We start from the raw sequence: 26,562 nt of genomic DNA, 5'->3' as shown, positions 1-26,562 counted from the left end.
GGGTCTCCTGGGGATGCTGAGGCCCTGGATATCCCTGATGGTTTTAGACGAAGGCTCCTTCCTTCCTTCCTTCCTTCCTTCCTTCCTTCCTTCCTTCCTTCCTTCCTTCAAAATTTCCACCTCCTCCCCACCTCCCCCTCCCTCTCTAGTCCTAAGAGCAGTCAGGGTTCCCTACCCTGTGGGATGTCCAAGGTCCTCCCCTCTCCATCCAGGTCTATAAAGGTGAGCATCCAAACAAACCAGGCTCCCACAAAGTCAGTCCATGCAGTAGAATCAAAACCCAGTGCCATTGTCCTTGGCTTCTCAGTCAGCCTTCATTGCCAGCCACATTCAGAGTGTCCAGTTTGATCACATGCTCCATCACTCCTAGTCCAGCTGGCCTTGGTGAGCTCCCATTAGATCAGTCCCACCGTCTCAGTGGGTGGATGCACCCCTCGTGGTCCTGACTTCTTTGCTCATGTTCTCCCTCCGAAGGCTCCATTCTTGATGTAACAGAGTGGGCTAGGTGGACTCCTGATGCTCTGTTGTGCCCTCCCCCCATGGATTCAGGCTCCATCCCAGCATTGAATGTGGATGTATACACAGATGTGGTGATTGTGTGAAGTATTGTGAGAACCCAAATTGTGCTTTAAACCAAAACAGCCCTGGCGATTTGGGCGATTTGGGTGCTCTGAACTAGGAAGTTTGAGGAGAACTTGTGGCCTCACTGTATGGGAGGTCAAGAAAGCGTGTAGTGGGATAGAAAGGCACTGTGTCACCTGCCACCTAGGCAAGGAGGCATCGCTCACCACAGCCCTTGAGGTTGCAGTCGGGCATCTAGGACTCAGACATGGTTCCACTGGCTTAGCTGATGGTACTTGGGTTTTGGGTCTGAGTGTGTATAAGATAAGCTAAGGAAGAGGCGGGGCAGAGCACACCTGTGTCCGCTGCTGCCCGGAACTCCCTCGCTCGACCGCTCAGTCCCGATGTAGCTTCTCTCCTCTTTTTTTTTTTTTTTTTTTTTTTTTGGTTTTGATTCAACCTGCTGCTGGAGTGAATTCAGTGTGGTGGAGGACGTGTTTTTCTGCTTGTTCAGCTGCCAGCACAATACTTGCTGGATTTGTGTGTGCCTTTATTATTACCTAATGTTTTCCTAAAGCAGACACATCCTTAGAGAGCCCAGTGTGATGCCCAGATAGATGTGCATATGCAGAACAGTGAGGATCAAGCCTCAGTCATTCGACATACTTGCTGGGAACCTTCCTCAGACCCTGTGTCTGTCCAGATAGTGTAGCTCAGAAATGACGTGGGCTAACTAGGGCACCGTGGCAGGAGCCTGAAGTTCACGTGCTGTGCGAGTAATATTGAACCATACCCTCCTCTCCCCACACCTCAGTCTGCATCTTGGGTGTAAGAGCACTGGGATCCCTCCAGGCTCAAGAGTTGCAGGATGTGGGTACCTCTGATCACCCTATTTCTTTGGAGGGCACCCTGGTGGTGAGGGTGTGCAAAACACTGACCTGTACATGAAGTTAATTTATTTGCTCATGAAGGAGGGAAGAACTTTGTGTGCACTTACTCTTATGCAGGTCTTTGTGCTCTGTTTGTGCAACTGTAGTGGCCACATCAGAAACTCGGTTTTAAAAGGGAAGTTCACTCTGGGTTGCTTTCTTGTCTTCAGTTCAGCTTGGAGGCAGTGGTTCTTTTGGTTTAGGATTAAGGGATGGTGTGCAGGCAGGTGGCTGCCCAGGCGCTCTCTAAGCAGCTCGGTATCTACTGCAAGCCTGCTTCCACTGCAGTGCCCTCTTGGGGGCGCTGCTCAGCACAAGTGGGGTGAGGCTGGGTTTCTGCCAGCATCTCCAGGGAGTGGCAGTGGGTGGGGAGGGAGGAGAGCAGAACTGGAGCTGTCTGTATCTCTGCCTGGCTGTCCCAGGAGGAGAGCCTGAAGGCTCCCATCTACTCCAAGACTTGTAAGCTTGCTGGCTCAGAGAATCTTGACGGCCACCTCTCCCTACTGGCAGGTGACATTGTGCGAGTCCAGTAGCCTCTCAGAGCCTGTGAAAATACGCTTTCTCATCTCCCGGCAATACCCGTGGATCCCGTGCTGAGCCAGAGCCCCCAGGAGTGAAGAAGACAGGGGAGGCAAATGCTGCCTTTCCATGACACATCCTGGCAGTGGGATCCACAGTGCCAGGGCCTCTCTAGTGAAATGTTCTTTTTTTTTTTTTTTTTTTTTTTTTTTTAAGGCAGGGTTTTTCTGTGTTAACATTCCTGGCTGTCCTGAAACTCACTCTGTAGACCACACTGGCCCAACTCTCTGAGATCCACCTGCCTCTGCTTCCCTAGTGCTGGGATTAAAGGTGTGCGCCACCACCTGGCTGTTTTTTTTTTAACTTATTTTTATGTGTTTTGGTGTTTTGCCTGCATATATGTATGTCTGTGTAAGGGAGTCAGAAATCCTGGAACTGGAGTCATATGCAGATGTGAACTGGTATGTGAGTGCTGGGAATTGAGCCTGGGTCCCCTGGAAGGGCAGGCAGTGCAGCAGGCAGTGCTCTTAACTGCTGAGCCATCTCTCCATCCGTGCCCTGGTGAGGTTTTGAAGAGAACGTGAACCACCTTGTCTGGGTCCTCCTTTCCAGAAATAAATAGCTGGTTCCTGTAGGTCAGTGAGGCAACAGATAGCATGCAGATGCAGACATGGGGGCGGGTGTAGGTAGGGGTATGAGGGGAGGATGCTGTAGGAGGCATTTGTTAGCAGACCTTTGGATACAGGTGTGGCCCTGGGCAGGAACAGGACTTCTCATTCATGAGGGACTGCCAATGTCCACATAGTTCCAGGCCCTGCTAGGAGTCCAGGAGATGATATTTCTTCCTCTCAAATCTTCACCTTTCGTAGAAGAAATTTTGCACCTTAGTAACTGTCAGATAGGGCTGGGAGACTGAGGAAGGCAGTAGGAAGTTTAAAAACTATTTCAAGGTGGGTTTCTCATTTCCTTTCTTAAACTACTGTAATCTTACAGTTTCTCTGTTTTTCGAGCAACATAGGAACGAGTAACTGGGAGGGTGAATTTTTTCCCCTCCTTCCCCCTGTTAGGAATACCGTGTGCTTGTATATCTATGCAACACTTGGGTGCACAGAGCCCTCAGAGCCAGAAGAGTCATGTGTGTGCTGGGAACCGAAACCTGGCCCTCTACAAAAGCAACCATTTCTCCAGTCTCCTTTCACAACTCTGGTGCCACCAGATTGATTTGGGAAGTGTTATGTCAATTAGTGATACCCCCAGCAGTGTGTCGGTCTGTGGCTTCCTTGTCCACACTGGGTGTTTCTCTTGGCTTCTAGCTCCCTGAGCAGTAAACTATTCCTCATTTTTCACTTGTAGGCCTTTGGTTGGCAAGATGTATTTTAATCTACTGCACTTACTGGTTGTAGTCAATGTGTTTTCTCACGTTTGAGCTGTGTAGGTGTGTGTATGTGCGCGTGCGTATGTGCATGTGTTCCCTGCTACCTACCCCTTCACCTCCCCCTCCCCGCCCCGACAATAATTCTCTGTATAATAGTCCTTGGAACTCTCTTTGTAGACCAGGCTGGGCTTGAACTCAAAGAGATCTGCCTGCCTCTGCCTTCCCAGTGCTGGGATTAAAGGTGTGCGCCACCACCGCTTAGCTGCCATGTGTATTATATGCCTCAAATGGGAGACTTGTGAGTGGCAGAGAGCTTCCCAAGCGTACACAGTGGATTATACAGTGCCCTCTGAGTGCCACTGAATGGGGAACTAGAGCAGCCTCATTAGTGGGAATAAAGGCCGAAAGCAGGTGCCACGGGCCTGTTTGCGCTCCCTAGAGTCCTCTGCGATTTCTGTGGCATCGTCCTCTATAAACTGTTTCAAGAATTCAGTTAAAATTTGATCCATTACAGTATGACCAAGGGCCTAATTAGCTGGAAACCTCAGGAAATTCATAAATTAAAGAGTCCATTAGTCGCAATGCCCTCCCCTTTGTCCGATTCTCCTGCCACACTTTAGTTCCAGCGAGACTTGGCTAGAGTGGCTGCTTTCCCGATGAACCTCCTTTCTGCCTTGCTGGGGTGGAATTGGGATGGGTTCAGAGGTAGGCTTAGTGCTGCCTAGGTCTTGGTCCCCACCCCATCCCTCAGCCTACCCTTCACCAGTCTCCAGGTGCATATCCTGACTGCTGGCAGAAATCCTGGAGAGGAGGGCCTGTTGAAATGAGTGTGGCGGCCCTCCTCCGTGCCTCTCTGTCCCACGGCCTGGAGGAGGGATGCCACATGTTGGCATACCCACTGCTGAAGTTGCACTGAGGTTCCACGTCAGCAGCTTGCCTTCTCCCAGGATGATCTTTTGTGGTTTTGTTTTGGCTCGTGGATTCCCCAGATCTGAGTGGTTCTGGCCACAGATTCCGCTCTTCCCTTTCCCCAAATAGACGATGTGCATTGACCAAGTGGAACAGTTTGAGGGTTTCACGTGGCAAGACAGTCCGAAATGAACTCTGCACAAGAGTCTTGCAGGGAGGGGTGGTGGTTCTGCAGCCTGCCCATGGAGTGGATTTGCAGGTTAGGAGTACCCGTGCTAGAAGACCTAAGACAACGATCTTAATTTTTTCCCTCCCTTCCTCCCTCCCTCCCTCCCTCGCTCGCTCCCTCCCTCCCTCCCTTTTCTTGCTGGGCTTGAACCCAGGGCCTTGTGCTAGGCAAGCACTCTACAACTGAGCTCTGAAGCCACTGTTGTTGGAAAGATTTCTGCATGCCAGTCTCTCTATGAAACCAGAGAGGTGGTGTTTTGAGTTTGTTTTTGTTTTTAAGTTCCAAGTAGAACAGCTGGCCATGCCTTAGATTTACATCTGGTCTTCTCCTGAGGTTTTTTATTAATATCCAGAGAGTTTGTTTGTTTTTATCATGCATTTGGGGTTGGAAAGATGATTCAGTGGGTGGAGGAAAGGCACTTGCTGGGCAGGCCTGACCACCTAAAGATGGATCCCCAGAACCCATGTAAGGGTCAGGAGAGGACCGACACTGCAGAGTTGCCCTCTGACCTCTATGTATACACCCCACACACAATAAAGCAAGCAGCACCGTTAACATCGCTCAGTGTTAGCTTTTAAGTACAAAGACCTCTGGAGATGGCGCTGATGACTGTCAGCCATCACGTCTGCTCCTGTGTCCGTCCACTTCCTGCCTTTAGCAGGAGTGAGCTAGGTTCCTTTCCCTGAAGAAGAGAATTCTCTAGCGTGATTCCTTTGGTGGTAAGAGTGGTGAGCTGTTGCTTCTGGCTGCCTTTTGTACATTACAAGAGCTTGCGTGTGTCTCCCAGTACCAGCGACCATACCCATTCTCTCAAGTTAGCACCCATGCTCACCAGAGAGCTTCCAGGCTAATGGTCATTCTCCGTGGCATCATTCACCTTGATGAATGAAAGCAAGGCGAACAGAATAGCCAAGTGCCCATCTTGGTCCTTCAGGAAGGACACTGTCACAGCCAGCAGAGTCCATTAATGTCCTCTAAGCCAGGAAGTCTCGGTTCCAGGGCAAGTTATATAAGTGGGAAAAATAAGAACCAATTCCCTGCTCCTGCTGCTGCTGCTGAGTGCATTAGAAAGTCCTGGGTCCTCTTACTGTTTTCCACATGTTCATACCATCCGCCTCCCTCCCACCTGAACTCAGCGCCTTGTGAATGCTAGTGTGCACTCTAGCATTGCTCACTATGCCCTCACTTCACCATGCTTCCTAGACCCTTTGCTTTCCGGATGGACACCCTTCTTCATCTGACAAGAGGCACTAGCTGCCTCTCTGTACCACTCAGTTGGAGTCACAGTCTGACTTAGGTTCCGGTCCTCACCCAGGATGCTTGTAATTGCTCTGCAGCCTGGGAACCGCCAGTCCCTCTGGGCCCTTCCTTCCCTTGTGCATGTCCTGTGAATTCAGCCCTTCCTTCCCGTCTTTCCTTGTGTTGTTCCTGATGTGCAGGCGCTCAGCAACAGAGGGCCAGCTTCATGGAGACGCACAGTAGAGGTGTGGCCGTTCCTCAGGATCCGGTAGACAGTTGGGTGATGACCCCTGCTCTTAACCTCCTCCCCTTTTCCGTATCAGAGTGCAAGTATCTGACTTGCCATTGCTATCTGGGCTCAGCGAGGCTTCAGTGGCACAGTGCGTAGGGAAATTATGCCAAACCCACTGTGGAAATAGCTGTCTAGGCAGGAGTATAGCATGTAGAACAATTGTTCTCAAGAGCTCAGTGAGGGGATTCTAGGTGGATGGTGAGGTGGGCAGGTCCTCCTGGTCTCCCAGACCAAGGGCAGGTGTCTTTTTCCCAAGAGCCCTTGAAGCTCATTGGCACTGAGGACTAGCCGAGTCTGAGTCTTGGAAAGCTTGCTCTGACCAAGATATAGAGGAGGCGGGAGGGTGAGTTAAGTGTGGCTCCATCAGGAGACAGCCGTGGTCACTGGTCAAGGGATTGGGGATGGAGAGAAATAACAAAATAATTAGAGTAGTCAATCCAGATGCTGCCTTGTATTATTACTAGCACATAGCACACAGCAGATGCTCAATTTAGGGCAGTGTTCTCAACCTTCCTAACGCTGCACCCCTTTAACGGAGTTCCTCATGTTGTGGTGGCCCCAACCATAAAATTATTTTTGTTGCTACTTGCTGTGATTCTCCTACTGTTACGAATAAATATCTGGTATGCAGAATATCTGATATTCAGCCCTGTGAAAGAGTCATTCTCCTCCCAGGGGGTCGTGACCCACAGGTTTGTTTTAGTATAGTCGTGTTGAGGGCAGGGCCCTTTCCAGTCAGTGGAGATGAGAAGCCACAGGAACGAGGTGAGATGGTCTGGAGATGTCCTGTCTGCCACCAGCCTCAGCTTGTCACTGAATGGCCCTGTGTCCCTGGGCCTCTGTTGAGCTCTACCCGAGAATAGGAGACCTGAGCACAGGTGAGGACAGCAGGTGGTGTGACCGTGCTGCGTCTGCCTCTGGGAGCTCCGTCCTCTCCCTGGTAGTACAAGGGAAGCTCATGTTACAGGATAGTTCATTTTCACTCTGGAAGGCTTGTATAACTTTTATCTGTGCCTGTGATTTCTTCTGCTTGCCTCCGGAGTCTCCCCTTCCTCTGCCCAGCACCCCAGGACTGAACTCCAAACAAACCCTGGGTATTTCTGAGCAGCCCCACCACCACGTAGGTGCTGAGTTGGACAGTGTTGTTCAGGCCTTTCAGCGGACAGGAGCAGCTGGGTCCTGAGAGAACAATCACAGCCCTCCTGTGGCTGCTGGCCCCGCAGCATTGAGTTTCGGTCAGTGATAACTTCTGCAAACTTGGTAATTCAGCAGTCTCCCCTTGGCTGCAGATGAGAGTAGCCCCCGCAGGCAGGAATGAGTCATGTAACAGCAAAGACGAGTTTTACCAATAATAAACATCTTTCTGCCATTCCAGAGGCAAACACTGGCGGTCATGTCACTGGGGCCTGTCCAAAACAAGCGCTGTGTTCGCGTCTGGAGCTTAGATGCCTTCCCCTTCTTCACGAACACAAGATTTTCCAAATAGCAACCTGAATATTAGCTTCAAAAGTCTGAAGGGATGAGATTCAGGGTTTCCCTTCCCAGGACTCCTGTGCCAGCCTCTACCCTTCTGAGTTCTGTTTTCTCATCTGGGCATAGTGAGTTACCTACAATGATGGTCTCTGTGTGCCCTTCCTCTGCCTGCACTGTCCAGGAGCTGTTTGGGGGCCTTTGCAAACTCTCTGTGTAGCAAGCTCTTGTACAGCAGAGCCATGCTCTAAGGGGCCCCATGGTGACCTGGAAGGGAATTTCAGAGTTAAACAGTCCTGTGTCTCATGGATGAGCCGCAGCAGGAAGCCTGCTTGGGAGTGGGAAGAGCCCAGGATGTTCATGGTTTCCCGCCCTTCCTCGTGAGTGCAGGCGTGCCGTGGTGCGCTGTCATCTGGTCAGAAGACAACTCTGGAAAAGCAGTTCTCTCTTCCTCATGTTGGTTCCCGGGATCCAGGGCAGGTGTTAAGGCTTGCATGGCAATTCCCTGTACCTGCTGAGCCATTTCACCAGCCCCGCGGTCTGGTTTCTTAAAGGAGAACACAGCAAGCATGTCCTGTTCCAGAGTTGTCAGTCTCTGAGGGCACCTGTTTGCAGGTGTGCTAGGTCATTTGCATAGGGACATAGTCTTCTGGCTTCAAGATTGCCACCCATAGTGGCATCAACTCCTTTACTCTTCTGGTCTTTCTTGGGGTCTAATTTTTGTTCAGTTCCAAAGAGCTGGGAGCGATGGTCTCTTTCCCACCTAGATCAGGCTGGAGCCTTGATGCCCTGCTGTAGCTGTGTCCACAAGCAGCGGTGATATGTTGGATCTAGCCTTCCTGCTAAGGGGGGATGGTTTAAACTTTCTGACACAATAAAACAGGAAACCCAGAGCTGGGTGTGGTGAAGCATGATGGGAATCCCAGCACTCCTGGAGACTGAGGGCGTGCGGATCACACGATCCAGGTCAGCCTGGGCTGGAGAGCCAGACTTGTCTTACAGGGAAAGCCTAAGAGCTCAGGAGTGAAGCTCAGCCAGAGCCCTTGCTAGTGCAGTGAGGCCCTGGGCTTACAACTGCTCTAACTCCAGTTCCGGGAACTCTGGTACCAGGCACACATGGCACACATACATACAGGCAGCAAAACACTTAAGCTCATAAACATAGATCTTCTTAAAAAACAAAGGAAAACATATTAAAAAGAAAGGGATGTGGGGGCAGACAGCTGCCATGAAAACTTTTCTTCCTAAATTAAGTGCTTAAAGTTAAACTGGTTTAGAGTGTGCACCCAGACCCTAGAGTTACACTGACTTGTTCCAGCAGGAGGGGGCTCCCTCTGTCTGGGCTGGGGGTGCTGTAGCCATGGAGTGAGGCATAGCCCTTGGAGGGCAAGTGATAAGAAGCTGCACCCCCTTCTTTCATTCTGCCTGTCTTCCCCTGACACCTGAATAGGCTGGCGTAGGAGCCGTTCGAATCTCATGGGTTTAGCCTTTGTTAGGCCTGTGTCTTGAAGCACGATCCCAGCCTCTTTTCCTCTGGCTGGAGTTAGCATTGACTCACTGTATTTAAGGATCTCCTGGGGCAGGCCAGAGGTGGCATCTGTTGTGAAGACTCTGGTTTGGGACTCCTCAGGAAAATTCCCGTGGTGTGCCAGGAGCCACACCAGAGTGCCCTTCCATCCCTAATCATCATGGGCGCTGAGGTTTCGTGGTGGTATTCCCATTGTGTGCCTGAGGGAGGCAGTGAGTTAAGTAACTTCAGCCCTTTTCTGGTCTTGTGACAGGCTGACCTGAATGCCCAGTCACAGAACTGTTTGCTCGTTAAGGTCTTCAGAACGAACGGTCTGATTACACCCTGCTTTTGTAGCTGTAGAAAAGTTAGAAACTTGGCGGTCCACAGCAGAGAAGATAAACCCTGCCTCATCCCACAGCCTGGACAAGACACGTGGGGTGTTTCCCTGACCTTTTACTTTTTATCTTGGTGATCGTCTGTATACATAGGTGCTGTTTTTAATAAAGAATTCTGTTACTGACAGTAGAGCAGGGTAGTTAGTTAAAATCATGATTCTGGGTTCAGATTCCATTCCAGCCCCTACCGAGTACTAGCTGCATGGTTTGGCAAGCTCTTAGCATCTCTGCCTCTGTCCCCTCGTCTAGGAAATGGGAATGATGCTGGGGAATGTTTTATAACTATTACTAAGGCTGAATGAGCTCACCCATGAAGTGTCTACAGTGTGCCTGGCCTGCTGAAAATGCAGCCTGCGACTCTCCCTTGAAATGGCTCTGTCACATATGTACATTACACTGCTTAAGAAAGTGTGTGTCCACACATAGCTCACATGCGGAGGGGTCAGAGGACAGTTTTTAGATGTTGACTCTTCTACCATGTGGGTCCTGGGGACCTGACTCATTTCAGTCAGGCTTAGCAGCATGTGGCCTTGCCCCTTGAGCCATCTCAGGGCTCAACTGTGCTTTTTTTTATGAATCCAATTTTTCTCTTTTGTACTATGCTGTTGTGTAGACATCCGGAGGTTCACCTTGAGACCTGCTTCTCCTGCCTTGAGCACACTGGCATATGATGTAGAGGCATCTATAGTTTGAGACAGGCACGGTGGGCCCTGTCACCTAGTGCCTCCTTACGCTGGCTGTCATCAGAATGTCCAAGAGGTCCCATTTTATTCTTGTAGCCCTCAGGGTTCCAACTGTGGAGTGTGACCTTTTAGCCCTGCTCAGTGACACACAAGTATGGTTTGTGTGTGTCAGCCTTCCAGAGACTCCAAGGTCAGGCGTTTCTGTGGCCACAGAGCCGCCGGGGTTTCGTCTGCAAATGAAAACCACCTGGCCAGCTGCATGGGGCAGATGGGAGCCAGATGGGAGCAGTCAGGAGGTCAGGGCAGCCTAGGGCAGTGACCAGTAGCCTCTTTCCACTTCCCATTGCCTCTCCTGCCTCGAACCCTTGTCTTCTGGAATGCCAGGTAATCCAGCAACAACCAGCCCAGAAGATGTGAACCAGAACCCAGGCATTCTGATGTGGACCTTAGGTCTTGTGGGAGAGGACCAACAGGTGGCCAAATGGCCGCCAGAGTCAGAATATTAACTACCTCAGCAAAGGAAGATGGGAAAAAAGCTAAATCTGCAGAATCGGTGGGAGTCTCAGGGCACTTGGCACCATCAGTCTTGAGTGGGGGGAGACCCATTGCTGCAAAGCCTCCCCAGGAAACATGGTGGCTGGGTGACAGGCTGTTGCACATTGGGTCACCAGGCAGAGGGAGTTCTGTGCAGTTATCAGCAGATGATGGAGGGCGGGACACCACGTCATCCTGGGTCTGCATGGTCACAACAGGAACCAGGTTTGACTCATGGTTCAAAGAGGAAGCAGGGTGGGAGATTTTTCTCTGAGCTTTGTGGATTAAAGGGGATGAGGGAAGCACTATATTAATTTCTTTCTCTAAATGCTCTTGAAAAGCAGAGAACTGGAACTCTCTCAGCCCTCAGTCTTCTGCTGCACTGAAGGTGACTTAGAATGCAGTGGGGATGCGAGATCAGAATGAGAAAGCAGGTGACTAAACTTGTTTGTTTTTTGTTTGTTTTGGGGGGCAGAACTGGGTATTGAACCCCAGTCCTTGAGCTTGTTAGGCCAAGTGCTCTTCCACTGAGCTGTAAGTAAACTTCCTGCTGTAACTACTAATTGTCATTGTTGTGACAGTGTTGTGATGGCTTGCAAGCTGCCAGGACTGTTTTGAATGAGGTTTGTGAATAGGGCAGACAGAGGTCTGGTCCTGAGCTTGGGGGCATATGGTCACCAGCTGAGGGCACGCACATGGCTGTACCGCAACATCCCCACAATACTTGGAAGAAGATCCATGGAAAGGCCTAAGGTTCTTACTTTCCCGGGTCTTCTCAAGACAAGCTCAAAGGTTGCCAGACATCCTTTAGCCACCTTTAAGCTCATTCCCACATCTTTCCAGCCCTTCACGCTGAAGACAACAGAAGTTTTAAGCGCCCACAGTAGAGGTGTTCTCAAGAGGGCTGGCATACGGACCTGTTGTAGTCACCACTATGACGGGTGTGATGCTTGGGACAATAAAGATGTGCTCTTGGAACACATATTTGGTATTAGAATTCTATGTCTGGGTTCTGGAGAGATGGCTCTCCTGCTGTTCCTGAGGACCCAGGTTCAGTTCCCAGCTCCCTCTTCTGGTACCCTCAGGCACTGCACACAGGTAGTGCATAGACATACATGCAGGCAAAAAACTCAACACATTTTTTTTTTAAAATGTAGCTGATCTAGGTATGATGGTGCATGCCCTTAATCTCAGCACTCAGGAGGCAGAGGCAGGTGGATCTCTGAATTCAAGGCCAGTCTGGTCTGCACAGTGAGTTCTAGGACAGTCTGGGCTACATAGAGAAACCCTCTCTCAAACAAACAAAAAGTGTCTGGAGAAGATACCCGCTCCCCCAAGAGAGGGCCAGGTTGTCAAGACTCAGTTGACAGATGGATTGTAATCCTTGAGAGTCTGAAAACTTCTGCCATACAAAACTCAGGCTTGAAAAGGAGCAAAGAGAGCAGCCATCTTCCCTCCGAAAGAAGGTGCTTTCACCCAGTCAGGGTTAACTTACCAGTTCAGTGTGCTGTTCGCACATGTCATAGGTACTCAAGTGTTCCCGGTGCAGAGGTAGCAATGGTTGCAGAGCGGGCAGCCACCTGTCTGTGTTGGGAAGCTGGTCTCTATGTCCACATTGCAGGGGCAGCTAACCTCTGTCCAGTGCCAGCTTTGAGTAGCGCATAGAAGAAAGGAAGCACACAGGGCGGTGATGGAGCACGCCTTTAAACCCAGCACTCAGGAGACAGAGTCAGGCAGATCTCTAAGTTCAAGGCCAGCCAGCCTGGGCTCCTGTTCCAGGACAGGCTCCAAAGCCACAGAGAAGCCCTGTTTAGAAGGAAAGGAAAATTGTAAGGGCATTTGATGCTTAGCTACCAGTTAGTTCCTGAGAGAGTCCTGCAGGCATCCAGCTTGTCTAGCCTCTAATCCCCAAGCCCTCTGTAATGCCTCAGCGTCCCTTCCCTTCCTCAGCACACATTATTGTAATCTTCACTTTAGCTTTCACCCATTCCCTCCACTTTATTTGAGCACTTCCACGGCGTCCACAGCCCATCCCGACCCGTGATTTACGGGTCCTGTTGAAGGAGAGCCAGGTGTTTTCAGTTCTCCAGCCCACAGCTCAGCACTCAGTTCTCCTGAGCTGTGCATAGCTCTTAGGCACGGAGCTGCCTCCGTCTCTATATCTACTCATGTCTGCAGAGAAGCCGTAGCTGCTGTGAGCCTATCTGCCCCCAGGCATATGCCAGTTGGAGCTGACCTGGGGATCTGGTAAGCTTCCCCATGTCGTACCATGTACTCCTGCCCTGGACTTCTGGTAACAGAGCCCTAAGCCATGGCTTCCACCCTCAAAGACACCAGAATCTCTAGTCTTGGGATTGTGGTTTTGTTTTCTTTCTTTCAAATAAAAATTCCCAGTGTTCAGTGTATAATGCAGTTCTGTAAATTTTTAGTAACGGTGCAGGGTTGTGTAACCATAACCACAGACCGACTTTAGAATGGCTCCCTCGCCCCAGAAAAGTCCTCGCACCATTCCTAGTCATCTTCGCTCCCACCCTGCCCAGGCTGCCGCTATTTGGTCATGTCATGCATGTAGATCGTGGGGATTATTCTTTAAAGTAGTTAGTAGCATCTGTGGAGCTGAGATTTAAACCTAGGACCCTGTGCATGCTAGGCAAATGCTCTACCACCGAGCCATATACTTAAGCCGCTAAAGTAATTGCTTTATTCTGAAAATAATATCAGGAAACATTTGCAAGCAGCAGGGACCAGGCTGTCAAACTGGCTATTCTCTTTGGGATATGTGGGTAAAGGGATCTTTGGGGGTTGAGGGGCACTGTGTTTTTTGTTTGTTTGTTTGTTTTGTTTTGTTTTTGTTTGTTTTTTTTTGCAATGCCTTAACCTTTTTACAGAGATCATACCATACATACATACAAACAGACAATCAGGAAAAATGGTAAATGGAAGAGTTTGTGTGAAAGAGAGAGAGAATTGCCGGGCTTGGTGGTGCATACCTGTAATTCCAGCACTGGGAGGCTGAGGCAGGAGGATCACTTTACCGTTCTGAGGTAGGAGAGAGGAACGCGTCACTCAGCATTCCCCTTTATGGATAAAACCTTTTACATTTTGGTGTTTTGCCCCAGTGTTCTCTGAGCATAATTTTTTTTTTTTAGATTTATTTATTCATTAAGTATACAGTGATCTGCCTGCATGTATCCCTGCAGGCCAGAAGAGGGCACCAGACCCCATTACAGATGGTTGTGAGCCACCATGTGGCTGCTGGGAATTGAACTCAGGACCTTTGGAAGAGCAGGCGATGCTTTTAACCTCTGAGCCATCTCTCCAACCTCTCTGAACATATTTTTAGCAAAGCTCCCGTACTTTAAATTTTCTGCCTCTCTCAACTGCATCATCTAAGAGCTTTGGAAACTGCCTGCTAGTGGCCACAGGTTAGAGTGTGTTATACGTCTTTGTATAGTGTCACACTTGTTGGAGATCAAGGTTGGACTGTTGAATATGGCGGAAATGAGCATGTTTTGTGTCCTGAGCCTCTTACACTGTCTTGATGATTGCTGAGTGTCAGGGTTGGTGTCCTTACCCTTAGGTTGTTTTTCTTCCCGACTTGTAACTTAGTTGCAGAACTGCTTTCTAGATAGGGTGCCTGAGTTTCCTATAGTCTTTAAAACAGATGACTTACATCCAGATTGGCTCCAGATCCCAGGAGGCGGCTCTGTTACATGGGGCTAAGGTATTAGGAGGAAAGAAAACTGACTGCGTGAGGCCAAGGCTCTGGGATAGAGCAAAGGGTGCATAGGAGCCAGTGCTCTGACACAGTTCTGCTGTCTAGACAGCAGTTTGGCCCTTTGCAGTTTGGTTTCCTCGTTTTGAAATATCTAACACAGTACCCAGCACTCAGAACATTCAGTGCTATGTCCAAACGGTTTAGATTTTGGCTCCTTTTGTTTTTGTTTGTTTTTTCCAAAGCACCTGGGAAATGGGTAAAATGGTTGTTTTTCTTTTTGAGACAGGGTTTCTCCATAGCATTGACTGTTCTGGAACTCACATTGTAAACCAGGCTGGCCTCAACTCAGAGACCTGCCTGCCTCTGCCTCTCAGGTGCTGGGATTAAAGACCTGCACTGCTGCTGCTGCCACCCGGTGGTCCCCTGCAGTTGTATGGTTCTGGTGACGGCAGCCCTTGGACATCTGTGCTGCAGCGAGGGGAGACGTGTGACTTTGCCATCCCCTGTGGTAGTTTTTCAGTGAGTGAAGTTGTATCTGTGTCCTGTGTCCCACTCCCTGCCCTCACCCTGTCAACAGGCCCTCTTCCCTGTCTGTCACTGAGGCTCCTCCTCTTTCCCCGGGCTGGGCTGCAGCGTTCATGTGTATACCCCACCTTCACTTGGAAGCAGAGTCCCCAGCCACTGGACTCATTCATGGTGTGCTCAGGCCACCAGGGTGCTGTGAGTTTCTTCCCTGCGGGCTCTGGTTGGGATTCGAGCTGGGTAGGCAAGACAGGCAAGTCTGTCGCTTGTGGAGGCCCAGATCCCACAGTGAGCATGGTGGCAGCCCCTTGCTGAGAATCCTGCCTTGTCTTTCTGAGCGGTTGGTCTTAGGCTGGACTCAAGTTCACCTTTTCATTGTGCAAAAGGGTGGGGGGAGCTGTGAGGGTTGGATTTCAGGAGAAATGCTTAATCTCCATAAAGAGCCGATTGTTTTCACGTCATCCCTACCAGCATCCATTTCCGGGGCCCATTGATTACTAAGGTATCTCTTATTAATGTGCCTCCTGAATGAGTCTGTCTCCAGCCACTCTCTAGGCAGCTCATTGGACTTGTCAGTAATGCGTGGGTGTTTTACTTTAGTGGTGGGAAAAGTTGTCATCCCCTGCCTTCCCCTGCCTCCCCTGCCTCACCCACACCCAAATGTCTGGATTTCTGTCTGCTCTAAAAGGGGGCGAAGCTGGAAGAGCTGCAGCAGCGGTTCTGGGTGTTAGGATGCGATGCTCTCAAAACCAAACAAATGGGCTAGGGAGATGGTGCAGGGTGCGCTTGCCTCACAGTCCTGAGGGCCTGTCTTGGAATGCCAGACACCGCTTGCAACCGGACCTTGTAGCACACATCTGTGCTACCTGCCGTGAGATAGGATAAGATGGGCTGTGAAGACGAGAATCCCTAGAGGCTTGCAGGCCAGCTAACCTGGTGTGTGCAGTGGTAAACAGAGATCAGACAAGGTGGGAGGACCCGTTACCTGAGGTGGTTCTCTGAACTCTTTGAGCACATGCATGTACACACACATGTAGACAGACAGACAGACAGACTCACTCTCTCTCTCTCTCTCTCTCTCTCTCTCTCTCTCTCTCAAGTGGTCTGAATGTTGTGTATGGGACAAGTGGAGTTGGCAGGGAGGTTGTGGCAGCTCTGCTTTGGATCTTTAGGTCTTTGGAGGATGCTGAGTGGCAAAAAACTGGGATAGCTCAGCCAGTGCTTTGTGAACAGGCTGCCTGTACGAAGGGATGGTCCCTAGGTGGCCATCAGCAGAGACTGGAGTAGCCAGTGCTGTGGGGTAGTGTAGGGACCGGGACTCTGAAATAACTGAATTTCCCCAAGAGTCTGTGATGCGTTTTAAGAAACAAAGATCTTAACTCAAAATCCCTACTACTTGTTACGGGCTCTTTCCATTGCACTCCCAAGTGTGTTTGGCAGTGTTCTCCAAGAATGAATGGGTGTCTGCGATGATGCTCACCCATAGGGCTGAAATAGCCCTGCAGTCTCCTGCCTTTCCTTAGGCTTTGTCCACTTCAAGTGGACAGTCAAAGCCAGCAGGCTCCTGGGGGCAGGCAGACGTGTTGAGGATCTTCCTCTGTGCTCCATACCTCCTTGAATTTGCGAGGTCTTGGAGAAAATTCATACAAGAATAAAACCGGCCATGAGCAAAGCTGTTTTCCATCATTGATTGGAAACGGATTCCTCCCTGTCCCTTGCTCTGGAATTAATCTTCCTATGCGAAGGAGCTAAGCCATATTCCTCAGCCAGCGGCCACAAGAGAAACCAGAAGAAAGTGAGCAAACCTTGCTGGTGACAGTGGAGGATGCCTGGGTCAGCCCCTCTGTCTTCTCCTTGGAGCCATTCCTAAGTTCCAGAGCAGAGGTGCAGACACAGGCCCCGGCATGGTCCTCAGGCCCTGTGCAGAATCTCATGGGAGACAGCACACACACAGGTAGACCATGCCCCTGCCACATAAGAAGCAAGGGACATCAGTGGTGGGAAGCCTAGGGGGTCATCTTGGGAAACTTCCCCATTTCCTTTTTGCCTTTGGTTCATTTCCTAATAGAATTTTCTCATTACAATCTGCCTTCCCAAAGCTGCGGGCAGCATCACATCGCTGAGGTGCATGGAGTGGCCCCACCCTCTTTCCTGCCTGAGTTGCTCCTGAAGCCCGAGCTGTGCATGTTTGCAGAGTACAGTGGGGTCACTAGATATAGCTGCACCATCTGCCCGCGGCTGCTGCTGTCATGTCAGGGTCTATACTGCACAGTGCTCCAGCTTCTCCCCAAGCAGTTATTCCAGCTGGCAGAAGCATTCCCACGATCCTTTAAGTGAGGAGTATGACCTCGGAGCCATGTGCCTGGTCCCTCTCCTGCCAGGGGAGGCAGTGGGAGGTAAGAACAATACTCGGATGGATGGATGAATGGATTCTGTCTGGGTTCTGCAGAAAGCCAAGCATTTATTGGCCGTGCAAACACTTGTTCTCTGGGGAGTCAAGAGTTGGGAGGGGAAAGTGAGTTGCCCTCTACCTATCCCTGAGCAGAAAGCTGAGCAAACACCCCCTCCACTTTCCTGAACTTGCACTGTTCTATTTGGTCGCAGAATTTATGAGCTAACTATCAGAAAAACTTGGCAAAGTGAAGCAAAGATGTTTTCTCTTTGTGTCATGAGTGAGTGAGTTCTGAAGCTGGCTTTGCTGAGGCCTCTGGGTAGCTGTTTATCTGGTTTCCCTGTGCTGGGGTGGGGGTAGAGGGACCCCAGATAGATGCCTTTTTAACACTACAGTACTAGGACATCGTGCCGTGACAGGAACCCAGCTGCCCCTGTGATTTGTCCCCTGGTGTAGGACTCTTTCACGCCAAGTCCCACACTGCAGATGAATATTCAAGGCAGCTTGAATATTCACAGGACCATGAGGCAGAAGCAGTTGAAGCTCCGTGTATTCCATTTCTTGGAAATCATTCTAACACCTATTGGGAAAGTGTGTCTCCCCATGTTGGGTGAGGTGTTGTGTGTAGTCATCTGTAGGTTAGGAATCTACAGTGTAGAGGTAATTGGGGTGTGATACCTTGGTCTTTTCCTTCAGTCTCCCTCTCCTGGCCTCAGAGGCATGTGGCATTTCTTATCTTTACAGGCAGCCATGAGACTGTCATTTTTTGAGGGGTCAGCACTGGGGGTCCAGCCCAGGGCCTTGTGACTGTTAGGGTTGAAACAATTGAGCTATATCCTCAACCAAGGCTGTTTACCTTTAGTGAAAGCTGTCATACAGGCATATGCATAAGGATGAGTTATCTTCATGGGGATGAGACCGCCATTCTGAGAAACTGAGTGTTGGGATCTGTAGAGATTGTTTCCCCTGGCTTCCCGGAAGTCTAGTCACACAGATGCACATAGAGATGTGCCCAAATCAGCAAGCTTGTCCATGCCCCTTCGATCTGGCTGTGGAACCATCTAGGCTCATGAATCTCCAGGCCATGCTGTGATACAGAGTTTCCTAGAGGTGGCCAGAGAGGCCTTTTCATTCCTTCTCTCTTTCCTGTTGACGCTTGTGTAAAGGTCACTGTACATTGAATGTCCCACATATGTATTAGTCACTCCCATTTTCTCTCAAGAGGATAGCACAGAGTAGGGGTGTCACTGTTCTTATCTTCTAGGGGAAGCCTGAGCTTGGAATTTATAGGCTTGCCCCAGGCCACGCACACAGACCTGGTGGGGTCTGAATTTGCTGACCAAATCTCCACTGTTCCTCACCTAGGGTGTTGCTCGCTTCCTCTACAGCTCCTCCCTCCCCTGCTCCTCCCTCCACTGCCCCTCCCATCACTGTTCCTTACCTAGGGTGCTGCCTGCTTCCTCTGCAGCTCAGTGGTACCAACCCAGATGTTGAGTAATTGACTGCTCCTTCTGTGGAAATATCACAGAGAAGTGGCAGGGTCTTTGGACAGGGAGCATGGGCTTGTAGAGCACTTAGGGCAGTGACCTCAGCTGTGTGTTACAATACCAGCAAGAGGACAAGGCAGGCAGGGCCCTTGGGCTTGCTAGCTAGCCCCCATAGCCTACTTAGTAAGTCCCAGGCCAGTGAGAGGCCTTGTCTAAATAATAAGAAAGGTTGTCCTTTGGCCTGCACACGTATATACATTTGTGCAATGCACATGTACCTACACATATGCATACAAAGCTATAGCTATATTTTTGCTGCTGTTTTGGCTGTGAGGTGGAGCCTGCCACTTTGACTTAGTGGAAGCTGCCCTGACCTCATCAGGGCTGCCTAAGATGGTAGTCTGATAGCATGGTACTCAACAGTACTGCCCAGGGTTGAACCTAGTTCCTGGTCTCAGGACATTTTGGAATGGGGGTGTTGGTGCCTCCTTCTCTAATTCTTTCTGCCCATTCATGGGTGTTTGAATTCTTTCCTTGACAGCTTCCTTTGAGACATTGTACTCAGAATTCCTTCGAGGACAGAGGGTAGGAAGTTTTCAGGCCTCTGCAGGTGTAGCTTGCTGGCAAAGGGTTTACCAGAGCCACGTCTGTCGATGGGAGGATAGTTGGGCACTTGGTAGAGATTGCTTTGGTCTAGCTGAAGAACCAAAATGACTGGCTTTGACCAAATTGATTTTCCAGACCCCTGTTGGAGGCTGCCTACTTGTATGCCTTTGGGTAGTGTTAACTGATAAGCAGAGGGCAAGCCTGGCTTTGAATTCCACATAGGAACACTGGAGTTGTTCTCTGCATCCAGATCATCAGTATGAGGATCTTGGTAATTCCTGCTTCTTCTGGACATGGTTTTAGACTGTGGTTTCTTTACAGGCGCTTCTCAGACATTGCCTTCTAGTGACCCTGCCTGAGAGAGATTACGGTTGTTTCCTCTTAACAGATGAAAAAAAAAATTAAGGCTCAGGAAGGTGACGGACTTGTTCAGACACTTACTGCTAGGACTTGGCAGGCACAGATTGGACATCCTCCTCTGTCTTGCTTCTGAGTTCTTGCTGCCCCAGATTTGCCAAGGTGTCTGCCTTGGGTCTTGAACAGTGAGCCAGGAAGTGTCATTTCTTTTGGCATCTCCCTGCCCTGTGGGTCATGATGTAAACCGGAAGAGAGGAGTACCAGGTCTTAGTTTAAATTTGCAAGCATGCCTGGTGGTGGTGGTACACACCTTTAATTCCAGCATTCAGGAGGCAGAGACAGGCAGATCTCTGAGTTCAAGGTCTACAGAGCAAGTTCAGGGACAGCCAGAGTTGCACAAAGAAGCCCTGCCTTGAAAAACAAAATTAAAAGAAAAGAAAACAAAACAAAAGGCAAACATGTCACATGTTGGGAAAATGTGCGTTGTGATTCTCATCAGCTGAGTAGCTTTGGTGATACAGCGGAGGGATGTGGGGAGGTCCTTGTAGGATTCTATTACAGTCTGCTGTACTGTACCCACGACTGACAGTTCAGTGTGGTGTGTGGTGTCTAGCCTTTGAGCTGGGACAAGCAGACAGCAGTTCGCAGAAGTTGGATACAGCCTTCCGAATTTTGTTACACATGGCCCGGAAATAGGAATCTTCAAGTGCAGAGGTGCGTTTGCCTGGAACTCCAGTGTTCCACAGCACAGCACAGCACCTCCAGTGGGTAGCTGTTAGCCGTGCACTCAAAATAGCTAGTAAAGAGGACTGGGTATGACCCTGCCCAAAGAAATGGTGTGTTGGAGGTGGTAGCTAGGCCTTGGTCTGATCAGTACATGTGGGTGAATTTAAAAGTTAAAATATGTTTTAGAATAGATGTGTGCTGTTGGTTTATTTTTCCTGTGTTGGAGCTCGAACCCAGGGCTTCATGTGTGTTAGTTAGGCAAGCAGCATCCCAGCCCGCCCAGTGCTTATTTGATGCCCAAGTATTGGGCTCCTTTTAAACCTTGCTTTAGACCTAAATCAAGAAACAGCACTGCCCTGCTTCTAGGTAGAAAGCTTGGATTGGTGGAGCCTTCACCCCCCGCCCTCCCCTCCCCCATTCTTTACGTATCACTGCTCTGGGACCTTTCTGTTTGTGCTATTGGCTGACTGGACCTGATTTGTCACTCTCCCATCCCAGCCACTGAAAGCTGTGCAGATGCTATTTGGGGGCAAACCCATGTCCAGATACTGCAGATTGCATCCAGGCTGCCTTGTAAATGTGTTTAGGAGAAGGTTGTCAGCTGGCTGCCCCTGCTACAGAAGGAACCCACTTCTCTTGGCCAGTGCACGTCCACTGTTTTCCAAACAGCTTTCTTCTGTGTTTGGAATACAGGGATACTCTGGATTAGTTGTCTGGCGTTGGAGAAGAGTCTTGTTGTGTTTCCGGTGCCATTGAGGTGGATGTGGACAACACACACGCCGTTTATTGAAGAAATCTTGGGATTGCCCCTAATTATGTGTCTAGCTGCCAGTTGACAAAGTGGAGGATTAGTTGCTGGTTATGTGAAACCAGCCAGGATCGTGCAGAGGCAGCAGCTGAAGACATCTGCGAGCCATTAATGAGCAGACCATAGGTGATGGCGCCCTGTGGACTCTTCTGCAGGGGCCAGGAAACCATCAACCAGAGAAACTATCTCCAGAAGGCTTTAGTGTTTTCGAGAAATCACCTGTCAGTAGCAGTGTGTGTGAGACTCCGGTTGTAATCCAAGGAGACTGATTGGTGGTAGGACTGCCTGCCCCAGCCCTGCATGGCCTGAGAAGACTCTCACTATTGCTGATTGATTCTGAGCCAACAGGCTATTCCTGGAAGTTAGTGTTCGAGTGGAGTTAGCGGCCTGTGTCGAACATTTCAAGCATGGAGGCCAGTTGTGTTGTAGCGCTCTGGTTCCAGGACAGGTGGCCTGAGTTTCCTGACTCCCTTTGCTTGCCTGTGAAACTGGTGCCATCCTCCCCAGGACACAGGTCTGGTCACCAGTGGCTCAGCAGCACGTGCTATGCATAGTTCACCTGAAAACTTGGAGTGGTCTAAGTCGTGTGTCCTCCTCCTTCCCCTCTCTAGCTTCCTTCCAGGGAACCCAGGGCACCCAGGGCCTTTTAATACTGTAATAGTCCATTCTCCTGATACAGAACTTCCAACATTCTACTGGGGGAGGAGGCAAGCCGAGCTTCATTCTGAAGTTTCTGCTACGGTTAAGCTCTGAGCGGGTGGGAAGCACAAGCGTGTGGAATGAGTGTGGGATGAAGGGTTTGTATTTGGGTCCTGGTTCACTTGCTGTTGCATGGCCAGTCTACTGTGTTACAGATCAGTCTGGGCCACAAGTTGCCTCACTTGGCAGGTTTCTGAGATTCCCATCAGTTTTTCAAGCCTGGACAGGTGAGGGAACCGCTCCTGTGAGAGATTCAGGCAGCCACCGCCTCTAGAAGTCCTGGTTGGGAGTTGAGTTTTAGCACACAGGACATATGTGCGGGTTTGATAGGTGGTTGCCGTCTGTGTGTTGAAAAGTGGAGGGTACAGGAAATAAGGGCATCTGCCTTCCACAGATGCCCAAAAGAGCCCAAAAGTAGACCTGCTTGCTGAGTGCGGGTCTGCCAGTGTCAGAAGGTGCTAACGCGTCTGTCCCTCCCGAGAGCTTGGGACATGTTTCTTTCGGAGAACTCTGCCTTTCCCCCAGGTTTGTAGAGTGAATTCTCATCTCCACGAAGAACCTACCCAGAGTTCTGCAGGGGAGGCTGAGACTGCAAACAGAAGCACAGCTCCAGCTCCAGTGTGTGATTTCGGATGCCTCTGTTCCTAAAGGACTGTGGAAGGGAAGGGCCATCCCTGTGGCTCTGGAACTAGATGGGGAGCCTGTGTTCCCGTTACTGAATTTCCATTGGAATAAACAGACTGGGAGAAGCACTCGGAAATTCCCACTGTTGGGCCAGATGTCTGTCACGTTAGTTGAGTTTTGATAACCTCAGATGGGCTTATAAGTCCTGGCTAGTAGGGGAATGGTTTAGTAGCACAACTGTGCTGGGCTGTAACCTTGGTGGGACAAACGAACAGGTCAGAAAGCTTCAGGAAGCAGGCTGCAAAGTGCAGCAGATCCAAGGAGGACTTCTCGAGAGCTGCTGTGGCGTTGTCCGCCCTTGGCCTTCTGTCCGCCTTCACACTGCAGCTATTGGGAGCCGTTGGTCCTCATGCTTCATGGCACACAGGGCAAGGGTGGATGTTGCTTTCAAGTCTATCCTCCTTTGTTGGTGCTGAGTGACTTGGCAACTTAAGTGACACCCTCCTTCCTAGAGACTCTTGGCAGCCCACATGGAAAGCCTGTGTCAAGTTAGAAAGCAGGGGAGAATGGGTCTTGGGGTGCCAAGAGTGTGTCCTGGAGAGCAACCATGTCTTTATGCCCCAGGGAGTTCTGCAGTGTGGGAAGGATACACTATCAAAATGACATTGCTTCTGCCACCCTGCTGGTCACTTTAAATAGTTAATTTTTCTGTCAAGCTGACAGGCCAGGCTGGCTGTTCAGGGACCTGAGCTCCTTTCTTCCTGAGATGTTACCATTTTCTAGGGCCATCCATATGATCCAGAAGAGCACTAAATGGCCCCTGGATGTCAGATGATGTTTGTGTTTGTCCAATTTTAAAGATGTCAGTGAGCCAGCCATGGTAATGTGCAGTAGACCCCAACATTTCAGGGAGGTACCCTCTTGTTGCTTTGACCCCTTGGTAGAAGATGCTCCCGGGAAACAAAGGCCATCCCAAGGATACTTTGTGTCTGGGCCACTGTCATCAGTGTCCTTCCCAGGGACAGTCACTCAATAGAAGAACTGCTTTTCATTTTATTAGACCAAAATGTGCATTTTTCTAGAGCGACCTGACACGGAGGCTGAGTTTGCCCTCGATTCTCTCCCAGATAGCCCCCAGCACAAACTGTTCTAAGTTCCAAAGCAGAAAACAAATTCTGTTTTTAAACAATTGCTTGCTGGATCACAAGACCATCTGAGGCCAGTCCTGGTCAAGTGAGACGGGTCTGCGGTAAGTCAGCCCAGCCTCCAGGCGCCAGCAGCTTCCCCCTGTGCTGTCTATGAAGTGAGTGTTCACTAAACTGCCCAGGAATGTAAACAGAGGCACCAGTTCTGCAGGCTTCAAGGCTTCCAGGGTTGTTTACATACAGATGCCTCTAGTCCAGATCTGCCCTCTCCAGTATGAGTTTCTGCTTCTCTCTGGAGTTAGATACACTGTGCTTCCACAGGATGCACTCTGAGCTTCTCCACCTACCTCCTGTCTCCTAGACACCACCTCAGCCTCTCAATTCTGCCCCTTAACCTTGCAGCCTAGCCCCTTATTTAGAGTCAGGGTCTCACCTGTCTCAGGCTGGTCTTGAGTTTGCTATATAGGCATGGGCGACTTGGAACTTGTAAGCCTCCTGTCTGCCTTGCAAGTGCTAGAATTGCAGGCATGTACCACCATGCTCAGTTTATGCTGGGATGGAAGCCAGGGCCATGCACATGCTAGGCAAGCACTCTACCAGCTGAGCACGTCTCCCACTCCTGGGTTTTCATTTCTCTGCGGACAAAATGGGGTTGAACACATTGTCTAGTTGGCTGCAACAGTAAGACGGGAGGGGTGTTATAAAATTTTAAAAATAGTGATATCTTGTGTGAGAGTGAGAGAACCCACAGAAGCTAGAAGTGTAGAGGGTCCTCCTGGAGCTGTAGTTGTGAGTGGTTGTGAGCCACCTGGTGTGAGTGCTGGAAATCGAACTTTGGTCTCTGGAAGAACAATGAGTGCTCTTAACCGCTAGGCTGTCCCTCCAGCCCCTTAGATCAAGGTTTTACATCTGTGAGGGTTGAGTGATATTTATATAAGATGCTCCAGGTATTACATACTGCTGCTGTGTGCTGACATCCCATATGCATTATTATCCAAGTCACCATACCATGTCCTCATCTCATGCACACATGGAGGCTGGTGGAGGCGAAGGAACTGGTCCAAGGTTCCAAGTTTGCTTTTTTGTTGTTGTTGGTTTTTCAAGGCAGGGTTTCTCTGTAGCTGTGGAGCCTGTCCTAGAACTCACTCTGTAGACCAGGCTGGCCTTGAACTCACAGAGATCCACCTGCCTCTGCCTCCTGAGTGCTGGGAGTAAAGACGTGCGCCACCACCACCCGGCCCAAGGTTCCAAATTGATAGGGGAACAGACTCGGGAAGTGGAGCTAGTCAGCTCACCTCTGCTGTGTCCTGACATGTTATAGTAGCTTCCTGTGCCTGTGAGCCAAATCCATGTCCCTGTGGCCTTGGCAACATACCTTGCCTAAAAGTGAATGACTACCGAGTGCCTCGTTAAACAGAGCAGCATCAGGGCTTGGGAGTACCTTGTTTTCCTTTCTTTAGAGTTTGTTCTCTAAGAATAAATGAACGTGTGTAACCATTTTGAGCAAGGGACATACTTTATTTTTTTTTTTTAAACAATCCGCCACGTATGTATATGTGAAAATAAAATTGGCTCCAGTTAGCAGTGTGCCGTGTCTGGTGGATACAAAGTGGGCCCCTGCTCCACGCTTGCTGTGGTTAGTCTAGATGGCAACAGTCCTCGAAGGTTGTGGCTCATTACAGCCAAATGTGGCGTTGTAAGGATTCCTGTGTGTTTTATGAGACTCTTTGATTGGCTCGTTAGGGCCTTCAGAAGTCCTGAGATGAACTGAACCAGAGCAGGCATTAGATAGGAATCAAAATCTCTTCTTGGCTCTGGGGACTTCCATGGCTGCCCTCCCTCAGATTGTCCCACCCCCACCCCTCTTCCCCACCCTTCCCGGTCCTTACCATTCTCCCAACATACCTTCCGCACTTAGTTCCAAGGTGCTGGAACTTAGTTCTCTGTGCTGCAGCCCACTGTGCACCAAGTTCCCCTTGCTCTTTACTGGTCTTGGCCCACTCAGTCTCTCTCTCTCCCCCACCTCCTGTCCCTTTATTATTTCTATGTTTCTGCGGTGCGTGGTGCACAGTGGCCCTTGTGACTGTTAATCAGGGGAGTATTAAACAGCACCTGTGTGAAGCTTTGGAAAGGGGCTCAGTGAGCGAGAGTGGGTTTCACCCTCCAGTACCCCGAGGCAGCAGGTAGCACAGTTTTTTATGTTATATTTTATTGGCTAGAGTGAGCCCTTTTAAAAATTAGTTCATTTTTCTTGTGTTTGTGCACGCGTGCATGTGCCAAGGTACACTTGTGGAAGTTAGGACAACCTGTGGGCAGTCAGCCCTTCCCTTCCTCTGTGTCAGCCCCAGGGATTGAACTCGGTTGCCACACTTGGTGACAGGTGCTTTCCCTCTCGGCCATCCTGCCACAGAGCTCACCTGCTTGGTGCTTCAGCCTTAGACTGGTTTGCAGGGACTCGGGAAACTTCCTAGGCCTTGCTGACTTACTGACAGACTGATGAGCTTATAATCCCATTGTTCACCTTGGCCCTGGTTCTTCCCTTCTTTCTTTCTGATGTGGAGTTTGTCAGGGCACCTTGCCTGGCAGTGTCACATCATGGTATTTATCTTTGGCTCAAAGCAGAGATGACCCTACCTTTCTCCAAGAGCCTGCTCACTGTAGACCCAGCTGGAGTTAGCACCTGTAGCGGCCAGCTCTGCTGCAGAGGAGTGCTGAGGGACTTGGAGGACTCTCCATCTTGCTGTATCCCACTTCAGGGTGACACACAGACAGGCTGCTTTAGGGGAGGGGGCAGACTGTCTGCATGGCACCCCTGCGGGCTGCAGACGGTCTG

The 26,562-nt window shown here is 50.1% G+C and overlaps 1 protein-coding gene across 2 annotated transcripts in view; it reads left to right on the top strand.

Annotated features, from left to right (window-relative positions):
• Window positions 1-26,562, top strand: part of Capzb (capping actin protein of muscle Z-line subunit beta) — a 103,064-nt gene that overhangs the window by 15,619 nt on the left and 60,883 nt on the right. The gene's annotated exons all lie outside the window — the stretch shown is intronic.

This window comes from Myodes glareolus, chromosome 6, assembly GCF_982192425.1.
Source record: "Myodes glareolus chromosome 6, mMyoGla1.1, whole genome shotgun sequence".
Classification (NCBI taxonomy): domain Eukaryota; kingdom Metazoa; phylum Chordata; class Mammalia; order Rodentia; family Cricetidae; genus Myodes; species Myodes glareolus.
This window is presented reverse-complemented; position numbering and strand designations above follow the sequence as displayed.